Raw genomic sequence first — 12,880 nt, 5'->3', positions numbered from 1 at the left:
CCACTTACCCCAAGGTGCTTTAGTTTGCTCCTTCCTTCTCCTCCTCCAGGAGAGCCTCTCCAAACTCCCTCCTGTTAGCACGCACCCCGGTTGCAAAGCTCCCTGGTTGCTTACTAGCAGGGTTTAAGTGCTGGGCCTCCCTGATAGCTCCTCCCTCTGCCTACAGCTCAGCCAATCAGCACACGGTGTTTCAATTCAAACCTAATCAGCTTCCAACTGCCTGCCTGCCTGAGTACACGGCCTTTCAAACAAACAAACAAACACTCAGCTCAGCACTCCAAACAAACAAACTCCAAACTCCAAACAAACACACAAGCCCAAAACCTCCAAATATAAGCAGCCACTTACCCCAAGGTGCTTTAGTTTGCTCCTTCCTTCTCCTCCTCCAGGAGAGCCTCTCCAAACTCCCTCCTGTTAGCACGCACCCCGGTTGCAAAGCTGATTATAAACCTTGATTATACATTTGTTGTTATACGTCGTCTACTGTCATGGACGTGGATAACAACGATTCATTGCTGAGGAAACAGATTCATACATAAATTTTGCACCCATGAAGTCCTCTAAAATTATTTAACTGAGCTACTATTAGGGAGAATCTAATAACAGAGTGATGGAAATTTCTCTTCTATTTAGACTTTTTTGGTAATCAATGTTTCCCATCAAATTTAGTGGTTTCTTCTTCAGCTGCATTTTAATTAACTCCAGTTTCATTCTCAAATGTCTCTGGTTGTGTGAAAAGGTTACTTTTCCTACGGTATTTCTAAAGGCTCCCTTCACCTCCTTGTTCCTCAGAGTGTCCATGTTGGGGTTTAACACAGGTGTCACAGCTGTGCACATGAGGGAAATCAGTCGGTCGCTGTCTGGTGCAGAGTTGGATGTGGGTTTCACGTAACTCAAAAGGGCCGTTCCGTAGAGTAAAGTCACCACTGTGAGGTGGGAGGAGCAGGTGGAGAAGGATTTACGCCTTTCCTCTGCTGACAGCAAGTTGAGGAAGGTGCCGAGAACGCGGCTGTAGGACAGAATTATAAGTACAAAAGGGCCCCTAATGAAAAGGACCAGCACAAGCAAACTCAAGATCACATTCTTCCCTCTGGCCATTGCGCAGTAAATTGGACCATGGTGTTCCTGCGTTTATAAGCAGGAGAACGCGAAATGATTAAGACACCGTTGTGTTATGCTGCAAGAGAGCTGAGGTAAAGTCAGCTGAAAGACCGCCTCGCTTAACTCATGAGCACGAGGTGCAAAGAATGAGCCATGAAGGGGTCATGAGAGTACATTGTCTTACCAAAAAACACCAGACTGAGCCAAGCTGAAGATTGCTTGTGGTTGAATTTCAGGGCAACCCTTAAGAAACAGCATTTCTGCTCAGATTCAGTGGGCGAAGAAGAGGGTTGGGGAACAGAGCTGAGTGAAGACAAGAGAACTGGGGAGCAGCAACTCCAGCAAAACACCCCCACCACAAATAACGACTGGCATCATGGCAGGGTGAAGGGCCTGTCGGGGCGCACCTGTCACTGCGGTGGGCACTACCGAATGATGGGACCAGAACCTCACCGAAGATATTTAACGCAACATCCCCCAAGCCAAGCTCAGGAGCCAGGCCATAGCTGCTCAATTAGCAGAATTCAGAGGGAGGGATCAGAGAGCTGCAGATTAATTCATACACTAATAGACAGACTGCCAGTTCAGATAGATAGGGAGATCGATAGATAGAGAGACACGGTGCATGGGGATGGATAGATAGATAGATAGGTACGGTGTACAGGGATAGTTAGATAGATAGATATGGTGTATGGGGATAGATAGATAGACAGATAGGTACGGTGTATAGGGATAGTTAGATAGATAGATACGGTGTATGGGGATAGATGGATAGATAGATAGATACTGTGTATGGGGATGGATAGATAGATAGATATGGTGTATGGGGATAGATAGACAGATAGGTACGGTGTATAGGGATAGTTAGATAGATAGATACGGTGTATGGGGACAGGTAGGTAGATAGATAGATAGATAGGTACGGTGTACAGGGATAGTTAGATAGATAGATATGGTGTATGGGGATAGATGGATAGATAGATAGATACAGTGTATGGGGATGGATAGATAGATAGATACAGTGTATGGGAATAGATAGACAGATAGATAGATACGGTGTATAGGGATAGATAGAAATGGTGTATGGGAATAGATAGGTAGATAGATAGATACGGTGTATGGAGATAGATAGATAGATACTCCCCACAGAGAACAGACCGAGCAACCCAGCATCAGGGCAGGGGCTGAACGGGTAGCATGACAGATAGTTACTAACAGCCTGGGTGTACGATAAAGACAGGCACATAGGTAATATCTGAGGGCGGCAACCAGATACCTCCGGGTGATGCATAACTTGTTTGCGTCTAGTTATAAAAATGTGCCCCTGTGGATTTGCCTGTGTCCAGCCTTGGAGGCCGGGACGGATCTCATGCTACCGACTGGGTCAAGTCCCTAGTCTTGGGCACACCTTCTTAGCCTGATGCAGGCATGGAGTTCGGGATGCAACGTCACTTCAGGAGCACAGGAGGGGAGGGTTCTGCTCCTGCAAATGCGTGATTTGTGTCCTTTGTCTCCAGATTCTGGTGGGTGACGGGAGTGGAGATGTCACAGCAGGTTTTGGTGAGGGGGGCCTCAGGCCAGGGGTGGTGAGTTGTGAGTGGAGGGCTCGGGTTTGGTTTGTGTCGGGGGGTCCATCCAGGGATAAGGGTGACAGAGCATCTCCTCAGCGGGGGTCCGGGCCATTTCCTGGCCCCAGCATCCCAAGGGAGGAGGGCTGGGCCAGGATGGCTTCTGCAGGTCCATCTTTAGCTCCTGGAGGGGAGGCGCCTTTTCACAGAGCAAGGCTGTGCTCCTTGGTGGGGGCAGAGGCGCAGGCTAAGGCGCGGGTTCTGGCCCCGGGGTGAGCCAGAGGGTGCCATCAGCACCGCTATCCATGGTTCTGGCCCAAGCCCTCTAGTGGGTGTTGCTGTGGGGGCCGTGGCAGGGCGGCAGTGTGGGGCCCAGCCTGGGAGTGAGCAGGCACCCTGGCCCCAGTCCTGCGGGGGATGGCTGGAGCTGCAGCTCACCGTGGGTGCCCATGTCCATTGGGGCTGGCTCGAGCTCCAGGGGGCAAGCGTGAGGGGATTCTGTGCGGGCTGAGCCTGGCCCCAGACCCAGGGAAAGGGGGCAAGGCCCAGCCCCAGAGAAAGTCAGGGACCCAGCCCCAGATTTGGGGTGGTGGGCCTGTGGTTGGGTTGCGGTGCTGGGCCCAGCCCTAGGATGAGCAAATGGGTCCAACCCTGGCCCTGGCCCCACAGTGGGAGGCTGATGGCCTGCCTCTTGGACGGGTACCCCCAGGCCCCAGCTCTGGTGGGGCAATGGCACCGTTGGGGCCAGGGCCATGCTACAGAACAGGGTCCAGACTCGGGGTGAGCTTGAGGGCGCAGAAGCTATGGGGGTCTGGGACTGGGCCACAGCCTTGGGCCCAAACCCAATGTGAGCCAGAAGGAGGGACGGCGGGAGGCGGGGTGCTGTCGGGCACATTCCGAGGCACCTGTAACTGATTCCTTCTTCCACGATGGTCATCGCATCCCCAGATCTCCTCAGCTGGCCCTTCCGTCACATTGGCCATTTTCTGGTTGAGCGGTTCTCCAGCTCTGAGCCGATATACGTAGAAAGCTAGTCTCAGTTCCAAGTCCCCACCCACAGTTTTTAGCCAATGCATCGTCCACGGTATTTTCCATAGCCTGCACCTTGCCCATGCTCCAGAGCTTATAACCTCAGGCCTACAGTTTTCTTGCTGCTTTCTGAATTCCTGGTGTTTTGTCCCCAGGGGTTCTCTATTGCTAAGGTTCTCAAAGAAAGGAAATACTTATTTTGTTTACCTCTCTCTCACATATTCCATCACCGACAGCGAACCTTGTTACTCTGTGTCTTCACAAACCAAAACAAGCAGTCCTGTAGCACTTTAAAGACTAACAAACTAATTGATTAGCTTATTCATTAGGTTATTTCATACTGGGACAGACCCACTTCTTCAGACCTGGAAATTCTGAACCTCTTCCTTCATGACATGTCACTGATCTTGCCAACAATATAATTTTAAACTAATCAGCCCCTATAACAAAGCAAAATAATAAAATCCAGGACTTGCTGCCAGCCAGGGCATCACAGTGTCTTCATGTATTGCAGCTTCCTAGGAGTTAATTGCAGGGAGACCTAAGGAAAGGGGTTTTATCGATATGTAATGCAGAAGCACGGAGACCCCCAAGAGGAAGGGTTCAGTCTGCTTTACAAGCAGCTTGGCTCTTCGAACATGCAGTGAAGTGTCATGGTTTTTTCTCTTAATACATAGAATCATAGAACAATAGAGCTGGAAGAGACCTAAAAAAGCCATCCAGTCCAGCCCCCTGCCCTAGGCAGGACCAAACCCATCAGATCAGCCCTGCCAGGGCTTTCTCAAGCAGAGATTTAAACACCTCCAGGGATGGAGACTCCACTACTTCCCTGGGGAGACCATTCCAAGGCTTCATCATCCTCCAAGTGAAAAAGTTTTTCCTAATGTTCACCCTGGACCTTCCCAACCGCAACTTGAGACCATTGTTCCGTGTTCTGCCATCCGTGACCACTGTGAACAGCCTCCCTCCAGCCTCTTTGCAGCCTCCCTTCAGTAAGTTGCAGGCTGTTATCAAGTCCCCCCTCACTCTTCTCTTCTGCAGACTAAACAACCCAAATTCCCTCAATCTTTTTTCATAGGTCATATGCTCCAGCCCCCTAATTGTTTTGGTTGCCCTCCGCTGGACCCTCTCCAGTGTGTCCACATGCTTCCTATAATTGGGGGCCCAGAACTGGACACAGTACTCCAGATGCGGCCTCACCAAAGCTGAATAAAAAGGAACAATCACTCCTCTGCATCTACTGGCAGCGCTCCTCTTGATGCAACCTAATATGCCATTAGCTTTCTTGGCTACAACGGCACCCTGTTGGCTCATGTCCAGCTTCTCGTCAAGTACAACTCCCAGATCCTTTTCTGCAAAACTGCTACTGAGCCAGTCGGACCCCAGCCTGTAACAATACTTGGGATTCTTCTGGCCCAAGTGCAGGACTCCGCACTTGCCCTTATTGAACCTCATCAGATTTCTTGCAGCCCAGTCTTCCAATTTGTCTAAGTCACTCTGGACCCTGTCCCTACCCTCCAGCGCATCTACCTCTCCCCCTAGCTTAGTGTCATCCGCAAACTTGCTGAGGACGCAATCCAACCCCTCATCCAGGTCACTGATAAATATGTCGAACAGAACAGGACCCAGAACGGAACCTTGGGGCACTCCACTAGAAACCGACCGCCATCCCGACATCGAGCCGTTGACCACTACCTGCTGTGCCCGACCTTCTAGCCAGCTTTCTATCCATCTTACCGTCCATTTATCTAATGCATGAAGTTCAATCCTCTTTGCTGATGACCTGGGTCATTTGATATCATACATGGATTCAGTTATGAAAATACTGAGCCAGGAATGGAGGTTTTGAATTGCAATTTATTAAACATAAGCAACCATATGAGAAAACCGACCATATTTACCAAAGTATTGAGTGATAATGGATTCCAAAGGGACTCATTTGAGGTTAAACGGGGGAGTCAAGCAAGGCTGCGTCATTGCCCCATCACTTTTCTGCATCTTCACGGCCATGACCCTTCACCTCATTGGTAGCAATCTTCCAGATGGTGTGAGGATTGTCTGGTGAATGAAGGGGAAGCTTTTCAGTCTCATGAGACTGAGAATTAAAAGCAAGACCCCCAGGGGCACCATGCAGGATCTCCAATATGTGGATGACTGCATGGTTGCTGCTCATTCTCCCAGATCCATTCAGACCATCTCAAGCACCTTCACCAAAAAGCGGACAAGAATCTCGGCCTCATACTGAACATCAAAAAGACCAAGACGCTCCACCAATCCTCACTTTAAGGGACATTCTTGTGCACCATCTATTGAAATTAATGGAGAACTGCTTCAAATTGTGGAGCGTTTCCCAAGCCTTGGAAGTCATCTTCCTCTAAGGTTGACATTGACGCAGAACTCCAGCCTCGTCCGAGTTGTGGAAGCTCTCCTGTCGCCTGTCTGAGATGAGTTTTCAAAAACCAGAATGCTGATGCCAAGATAAAGCTCCTTGCATACCACACAGTGGTTATTCCAATGCTACTGCACGCATGTGAAACCTGGAGAACACACAAGCATCATCTGAAAGCACTTGAACCATATCATCATCACTGCTTCAGGAGAACACGAAACTTCTCTTGGGAGGATGATGGTGTTGTTCGACTCTTTCCTGACGCTGGTGTTCTTGAGCCTGTTATCATGCACCAATAACTTCATGGGACTGGTCGCATGGTTCAGATGTCTGATCAGAACCTGCCAGGGCAGATTCTGTTGTCCGAGTTGGAGAAAGGCCGGAGGAGTTTTGGGGGCTGGAGGAAGCAATAGAAGGACATGCTGAAGGCACACACCGAAAAGTGCAGCATCGATGTTGACACTTGAAGAACCTTGCCTAGGACTGTCCGCAGTGCAGGGTCAGACTCCATGAAAGCAGGGGTGGCTTAGGGGGGTTCAATGATAGTCTTTTAAGCACAGGGTAGTGAGCTTAATCTTCATGGGGACCATTTAGGGTCCTGGGGCAAGGGCTGTTCTTTTTGCGGGAAGGATAGCTCCGTGGTTTGCGTATTGGCCTTCTAAACCCAGAGTTGGGAGTTCTATCCTTCTGGGGTCCATTTAGGGACCTGGGGCAAATAGATGAAAAATAAAATCTGTCAGGGTTTGTGGTAGCTCCTGACCAGAGGGCAGGGAACTGGACTAAATGACCTCTGAAGGTCCCTTCCCGCACTGTGTGTAGCTTTGGCAGAAGTAGGGATTGGCTCCTCCTGGCCAGTGTCCTGGGCCAGAGGGCTCGAGCTTTTCCCTGGGTGCCAGCCCAGTCAGAGGCAGTGGGGGAAAGGAAGAAGCCTATCAGACAGGCTGCAGGTGAGCTGAATGATCCAGCCAGGGGCTGGTTTTCAGGCTGGTGCTGGAATGGATGTGAAAGGGCAGATACACTTTTGGGTGGGGTGGGGACTGGCACAGCAGGGAGAGGAGAAATGTGTTGAAGGACCAATGGGCAGACCGCAGAGGTGACATGTAACAGGCCACCAGGACAAGCAGCTAGGGCTGGCTGGAAATGGAAGCAGGGTGGGGAGTGGGCAGGTGGGGGTCAGCTGATCAAGGTTTGGCATGAAGCAGGGACCGCACTCATGGCTCAGCAGCGGAAAGAGCCGGCTCCACCTTCTGTTGCTGTTGACGTGGGCCTCACACACCCACCACCATCGTCAGCCACAGGATTCCCCTTCGCTGCTGGCAAATGGGTGAGCAAGGGTCTAACCGGCAGTAATGGTGGGAGCGGAGACACAGAAAATATTGCATAATTTACCGATTTTTTTTAAAAAATGTAGCAACCCTGGCACAAGATCTTAAAGGGGATTGGCCCTTTCCAAATGGGACCTCTTGTCAGCGTCCTGGTTCCTTAATTCCCATACCTACGCTAATGCAGTTCATTTTCTTTGCTGCTCATCCTTCATTTTCAAAAAGTCCTTTGCAGATTTATGTTAACATTTGCTGTGCCTCTCATTCCTTTATCCTTCGGGAATTTCCAGCCAATCACTTACGGAAGTTAGATTAATAACCGCAAGGGAGTTAGGAATCTCTTTCTGAAAGTGTTATATTGCCTATAAATTTTTTTCTCACAAGAACATCAATAGGGAGGGATCTGTATTTTTTTTTTTCCAAAAGGAATTTTGCTTTATTCCTGTATTTCTTGGCTGACAGTTGGACTGGCCCTAAATAGAAGGAGAGGTTGACTCACCGCTGGGACTGAGGTCTATGCATTTTCTTGTCTGTGGCAGCTGAGTGACATTTCACAGCTCTGCGGGGTATTTAGACACTCCATTTATAAACAGGAGGATGTGACTCAATTAAGGGAGCCCATATTATGAAGCAAGAGAGCTGAGGTAAAGTCACCTGCAATACTCCACTGCTTAACTCTTGGGCACTTGGGAGTGGATTCTCTTACCAAAAAGGATCAGACTGAGCCCAGCCGTAGAATGCCTCAGGTCCGGTTACAGGAGAAGCCTTGAGAAACAACATTTCCACCCAGATTCAGTTGGTGACGAGGAGGGTTGGAGGACTGAGCAGAGTGAAGACGAGAGAATGGGGGAACACGACGCAACAACTCTCACACAGGGACAACACGACAAAGAATGAATAGCACCGTGGCACAGCGATGGACCTGTCTGGGGCCACATCTCTCACTCTGGTGGGCAGCATGGAATTATGGGGCAAGAGCCTCACCTAATATATCAAATATTATACACTAAAGCCCTGGAGTCGGGCACCGCACCCGGCCTGTGGTGGCGAAATTGGTGGAATTCAGACTGGGAGCATCAGAGAGCCACAGGTTAATTGATACACTAATTGACAGACTGCCAGAACGGACAGACAGATAGATAGAGAGATAGAGAGATAAGGTGCAGGGGGATAGACAGACAGATAGATAGATAGGTAGATACCGTGTATGGGAGTAGATAGATTGACAGATAGATAGATAGATAGATAGATAGATAGAAAGATGTGGTGTATGGGGATAGATAGATAGATAGATAGATAGATAGATAGAAAGATGTGGTGTATGGGGATAGATAGATAGATAGATAGGTAGATAGATAGAAAGATGTGGTGTATGGGGATAGATAGATAGATAGATAGATAGATAGAAAGATGTGGTGTATGGGGATAGATAGATAGAAAGATAGAAAGATGTGGTGTATGGGGATAGATAGATAGATAGATAGGTAGGTATGGTGTGTGGGCATAGAAAGATAGATAGATGTGAAGAAACACACAATGCAAGTGCTCAAGCACCAAATAAGGTTCTTTATCCATGTATATAAAATTCAGTGACACAACATCCCTGGACTTGAACGGGAGAGCAGCTGAGGGGTTTAAGCCATGGATTTTTTACCCACCTTGTGTAGGAAGAACAAAGCCATCTCCTGGCTGCAGGTGCTATCTGTGGAGGAGAAAGCAGAGGGGTTTTTATTTCATTCACTGGCTTCTGGAACCAATTCTCTAAGGGAAATTTCTGGTCTATCCCACCTGAGTCCATGGTAGACATTAATTGGAACGCTGCTTGAAATGGCAACAAAACAAAAGTCACTTTGCCAGTCATCACACAGGACACTGTACCTTCAACATCAACATATTGTGTGTCTTCTCCATGAAATTAGTGATGTATTTTTCTGAGCAGGAGGAATGTTTTTTCCCCAAGGCAACACCACACAAGAACTCTGTGACAGACGCAGGCACACCCCTCAAGGCTCATGACTCCAGTTCCCAGATGTTCAGGCTCTGGGTCCCACTCTTGCCTCAAATCCACAACGTGAAACCAGGAGCTCTGACTCCCAGTCCCACCTGCTATAACCATTACACCCCACTTTTGTCCCACAGTTGGGAGCATAACCCAGGAGTCCTGACACCAAGACTCCATTACAGTCTTCCCCCGCCTTATGAGGGGAATCCGTTCCAGAGAAACTCCTGTTACGGCAAATTCCTGTAAGTCGTAAATGTAATTACCATTAATTTCAATGGGATAAATTTTGTGTGTTCCTGAGCCCCAAAATTTACATCCATTTATGCTAAACCAACACCAAATTCCATTAAAATGAAGACAGTTACTTCAAGAGTTAACATTAGTTCTCATAACACAACCTAACAAGGCATTTTCCCTTCATTAATTACCCTACAATCTGTCTGTTCACCTGCACAGACAGGGGAATGGAAATCGAAGAGCGCCTGGGAGAGGGTGCAAAGCCAGGTAGCTGCCCAGGGCTGCAGAAGAGGGGCCGGTGCAAGGGGGTGGGCAGGGCAGGGCCCTCCTCCACTTCTCTCACACACATTGTGCAGCGCGCAGCACAGAGCCACCACATGTGGGATGCGGCTCTCCCAGAGGTCCAGGTAGTTGAGGAAGCATCTGAAATACCCCTTCAGGTGGCCAAAGGCATCCTCAACCATCATGTGTGCCCTGGCCAGCCTGGCATTGAATACCTCCCGTGGGGGATCAAGGTTGCTGATGTAGGTTTTCATGAACCATGGCAGCTGAGGATAGGCCTCATCCCCCACCAGACAGATGAGCATGTCCATATCCCCAGTGTTGAAGGTGGAGCTGGAGAAGAGGGTCCCAGAGTACAGCCACAGGAACAGGTCATGGCCTGCAGGACCAGAGAAAAAATATCCCTTCTCGTTGATGTCCGTTGATGCCTGGTGGCTTGAGACCCGCATACCTGCATGAATACCAGCTCCTGGACAGCGGGGAACAGCAGGGATCTGCTCTTCAGCACGCTGGGGATTGGGGGTCCAGCCTGCGGGTGGGGAGGAATGGTGTACTGGGGAGCAGGTCTTCAGCCTGTGGGGATGGGTACACCAGGGATCAGGGCTTCAGCTCTCAGTGTCTGTCCTCAGCCCTGTGGGGTCAGCAACTTGGGCCCTCAGCTCTGCAGCTTCCAGCTTCAAGGGTGGAAGGTGGGGAGGCCAGAGATCGGGGCTTCAGCCACACAGCCTGAATGGGCTGGAAGACTCCCCTCCTCCATGGAGACATGCACATGGGGTGGGTCATAGAATCACAGAACAATAGAGCCGGAAGAGACCTACAAAGCCATCGAGTCCAGCCCCCTGCTCTGAGCAGGACCAAACCCATCAGATCAGCCCCGCCAGGGCTTTGTCAAGGTGAGACTTAAACACCTCTAGGGATGGAGACTCCACTACTACCCTGGGTAGACCATTCCAATGCTTCACCACCCTCCCAATGAAAAAGTTTTTCCTAATGTTCAACCTGGACCTTCCCAACCACAACTTGAGACCATTGTTCCGTGTTCTGCCATCTGTGATCACTGTGAACAGCCTCTCTCCAGCCTCTTTGCAGCCTCCCTTCAGTAAGTTGAAGGCTGTTATCAAGTCCCCCCTCACTCTTCTCTTCTGCAGACTAAACAGTCCCAATTCCCTCAACCTTTCTTCAGAGGTCATATGCTCCAGCCCCCTAATTATTTTGGTCGCCCTCCGCTGGACCCTCTCCAGTGTATCCACATCCTTCCTATAAATGGGGGCCCAGAACTGGACAGAGTACTCCAGATGCAGCCTCACCAAAGCCGAATAAAGAGGAACAATCACTTCTCTGGATCTACTGGCAACGCTCATCTTGATGCAACCAAATGTGCCGTTAGCCTTATTGGCTACAACAGCACCCTGTTGACTCTTGTCCAGCTCCTCATCCAGTACAACTCCCAGGTCCTTTTCTGCAAAACTACTAGCGAGTGAGTCGGACCCCAGACGGTAACAACGCTTGGGATTCTTCCACCCCAAGTGCAGGACTCTGCACTTCTCCTTTTCGAACCTCATCAGATTTCTTGCAGCCCAGTCTTCCAATTTGTCTCAGCCAGTCCGGACCCTGTCCCTGCCCTCCAGCGTATCTACCTCTCCCCCTCCCACACACCCTAACCCTCCATCACACACAGGCTGCCTCTCCTCCGACTGGCTGCGTGCCCGTCTGCCTCTGAGCCCTGCCTCAGAGTGCCACCCGCTGTCGGCGCCTTGCCCGGGCTTCTCCCGCCAGCCGCAACAGGAGGCGGCCGCAGCTGCACTGACTGCGCCTCCCCAGCAGGGGGCGCACTGGAGCTGAAAATACGGGACAAAAAAAATTCCGGAAAGTTGCTGTAAATACACGACAGTCCTGGCCAAAACAGGACAGATGGTTGCCTAAGACTAGAGCTAGACTATCATGCTGTCGGTTCAGCCCCTGCCCTGACCCTAGCTCGGTCGGGCTGTTCTCTGTGGGTCTGGTCCTCAAAGAGAGAAAGGAGCCCTACAGGAAGGGTAATGGAGTCATGTGCTGAGAACTCCTGGGGTCTGTTCCCAGCTCTGGTAGGGAGTGAATCAGAGCTCCTGGGTTCTCACGGTAACTCTTAGACAAGAGTGGGGCCCAGAGGTTGAGCGTCAAGGAGTCGTGAGCCTGGGGCACTGTTCCTGAGTCTGTGCTGTGCTTTGTCTGTGACCAATCATTCCTCCTGCTTGACAAACGAGTGTGACAATGAGCCCCAGTTAGTAAATCCCACGTGGAGTATTTAGAAAACACCCAGTGTGATGAGGGTGGTACCACCTCCTCTGAACTGAGCGACCTGGAGCATTTTGTTTCGTTGCCGTTTCAGGCCAGGTCGGTCATCCCTAGAGGAGTTATTACTAGATGTTTCCTTCCAGGACCTGGTACCAGGAGCCAGTGAGTGAGATAAAAAGCCCTGCGTTTCCTTCGGCACATTTAGTCCCTTCGGCAAGCAGGCAAGATGTCTTTTCTTATGCATGGTGTGCTTTGATAGAGGACTTTAGCCCCAGTCGTTCTCTTGCTGAAGGTGATGCTACTTTGCGTTCATCTGCTCCAGCAAGACTATGTCACTGGTTTCTTCATTCGAGTTTCTCCTTCATTGGCAGAGAACCTTCGTGTGAGTCTGAGCACAGGGTCTATCTATCTGTCTATCTATCTATCTATCTATCTATCTATCTATCTATCCCCATGCACCACATCTATCTATCTATCTATCTATCTATCTATACCATATCTATCTACTCATCTATCTACACCATATCTATCTATCTCAAGAAAGACAGCATTACTGTAGCACCTTAAAGACTAAAAATTGGATTTATTAGGTAATCAGCTTTTGTGTGTAAGACCCACTTCATCAATTTTAACCATGAAAGCTCATTGCTTAATAAAGTTGTTAGCCTTTACCGTG

Source organism: Carettochelys insculpta, chromosome 32 (assembly GCF_033958435.1).
Source record: "Carettochelys insculpta isolate YL-2023 chromosome 32, ASM3395843v1, whole genome shotgun sequence".
Classification (NCBI taxonomy): Eukaryota; Metazoa; Chordata; order Testudines; family Carettochelyidae; genus Carettochelys; species Carettochelys insculpta.
The sequence above is the reverse complement of the archived record's forward strand: the minus strand, read 5'-3'. Positions refer to the sequence as shown.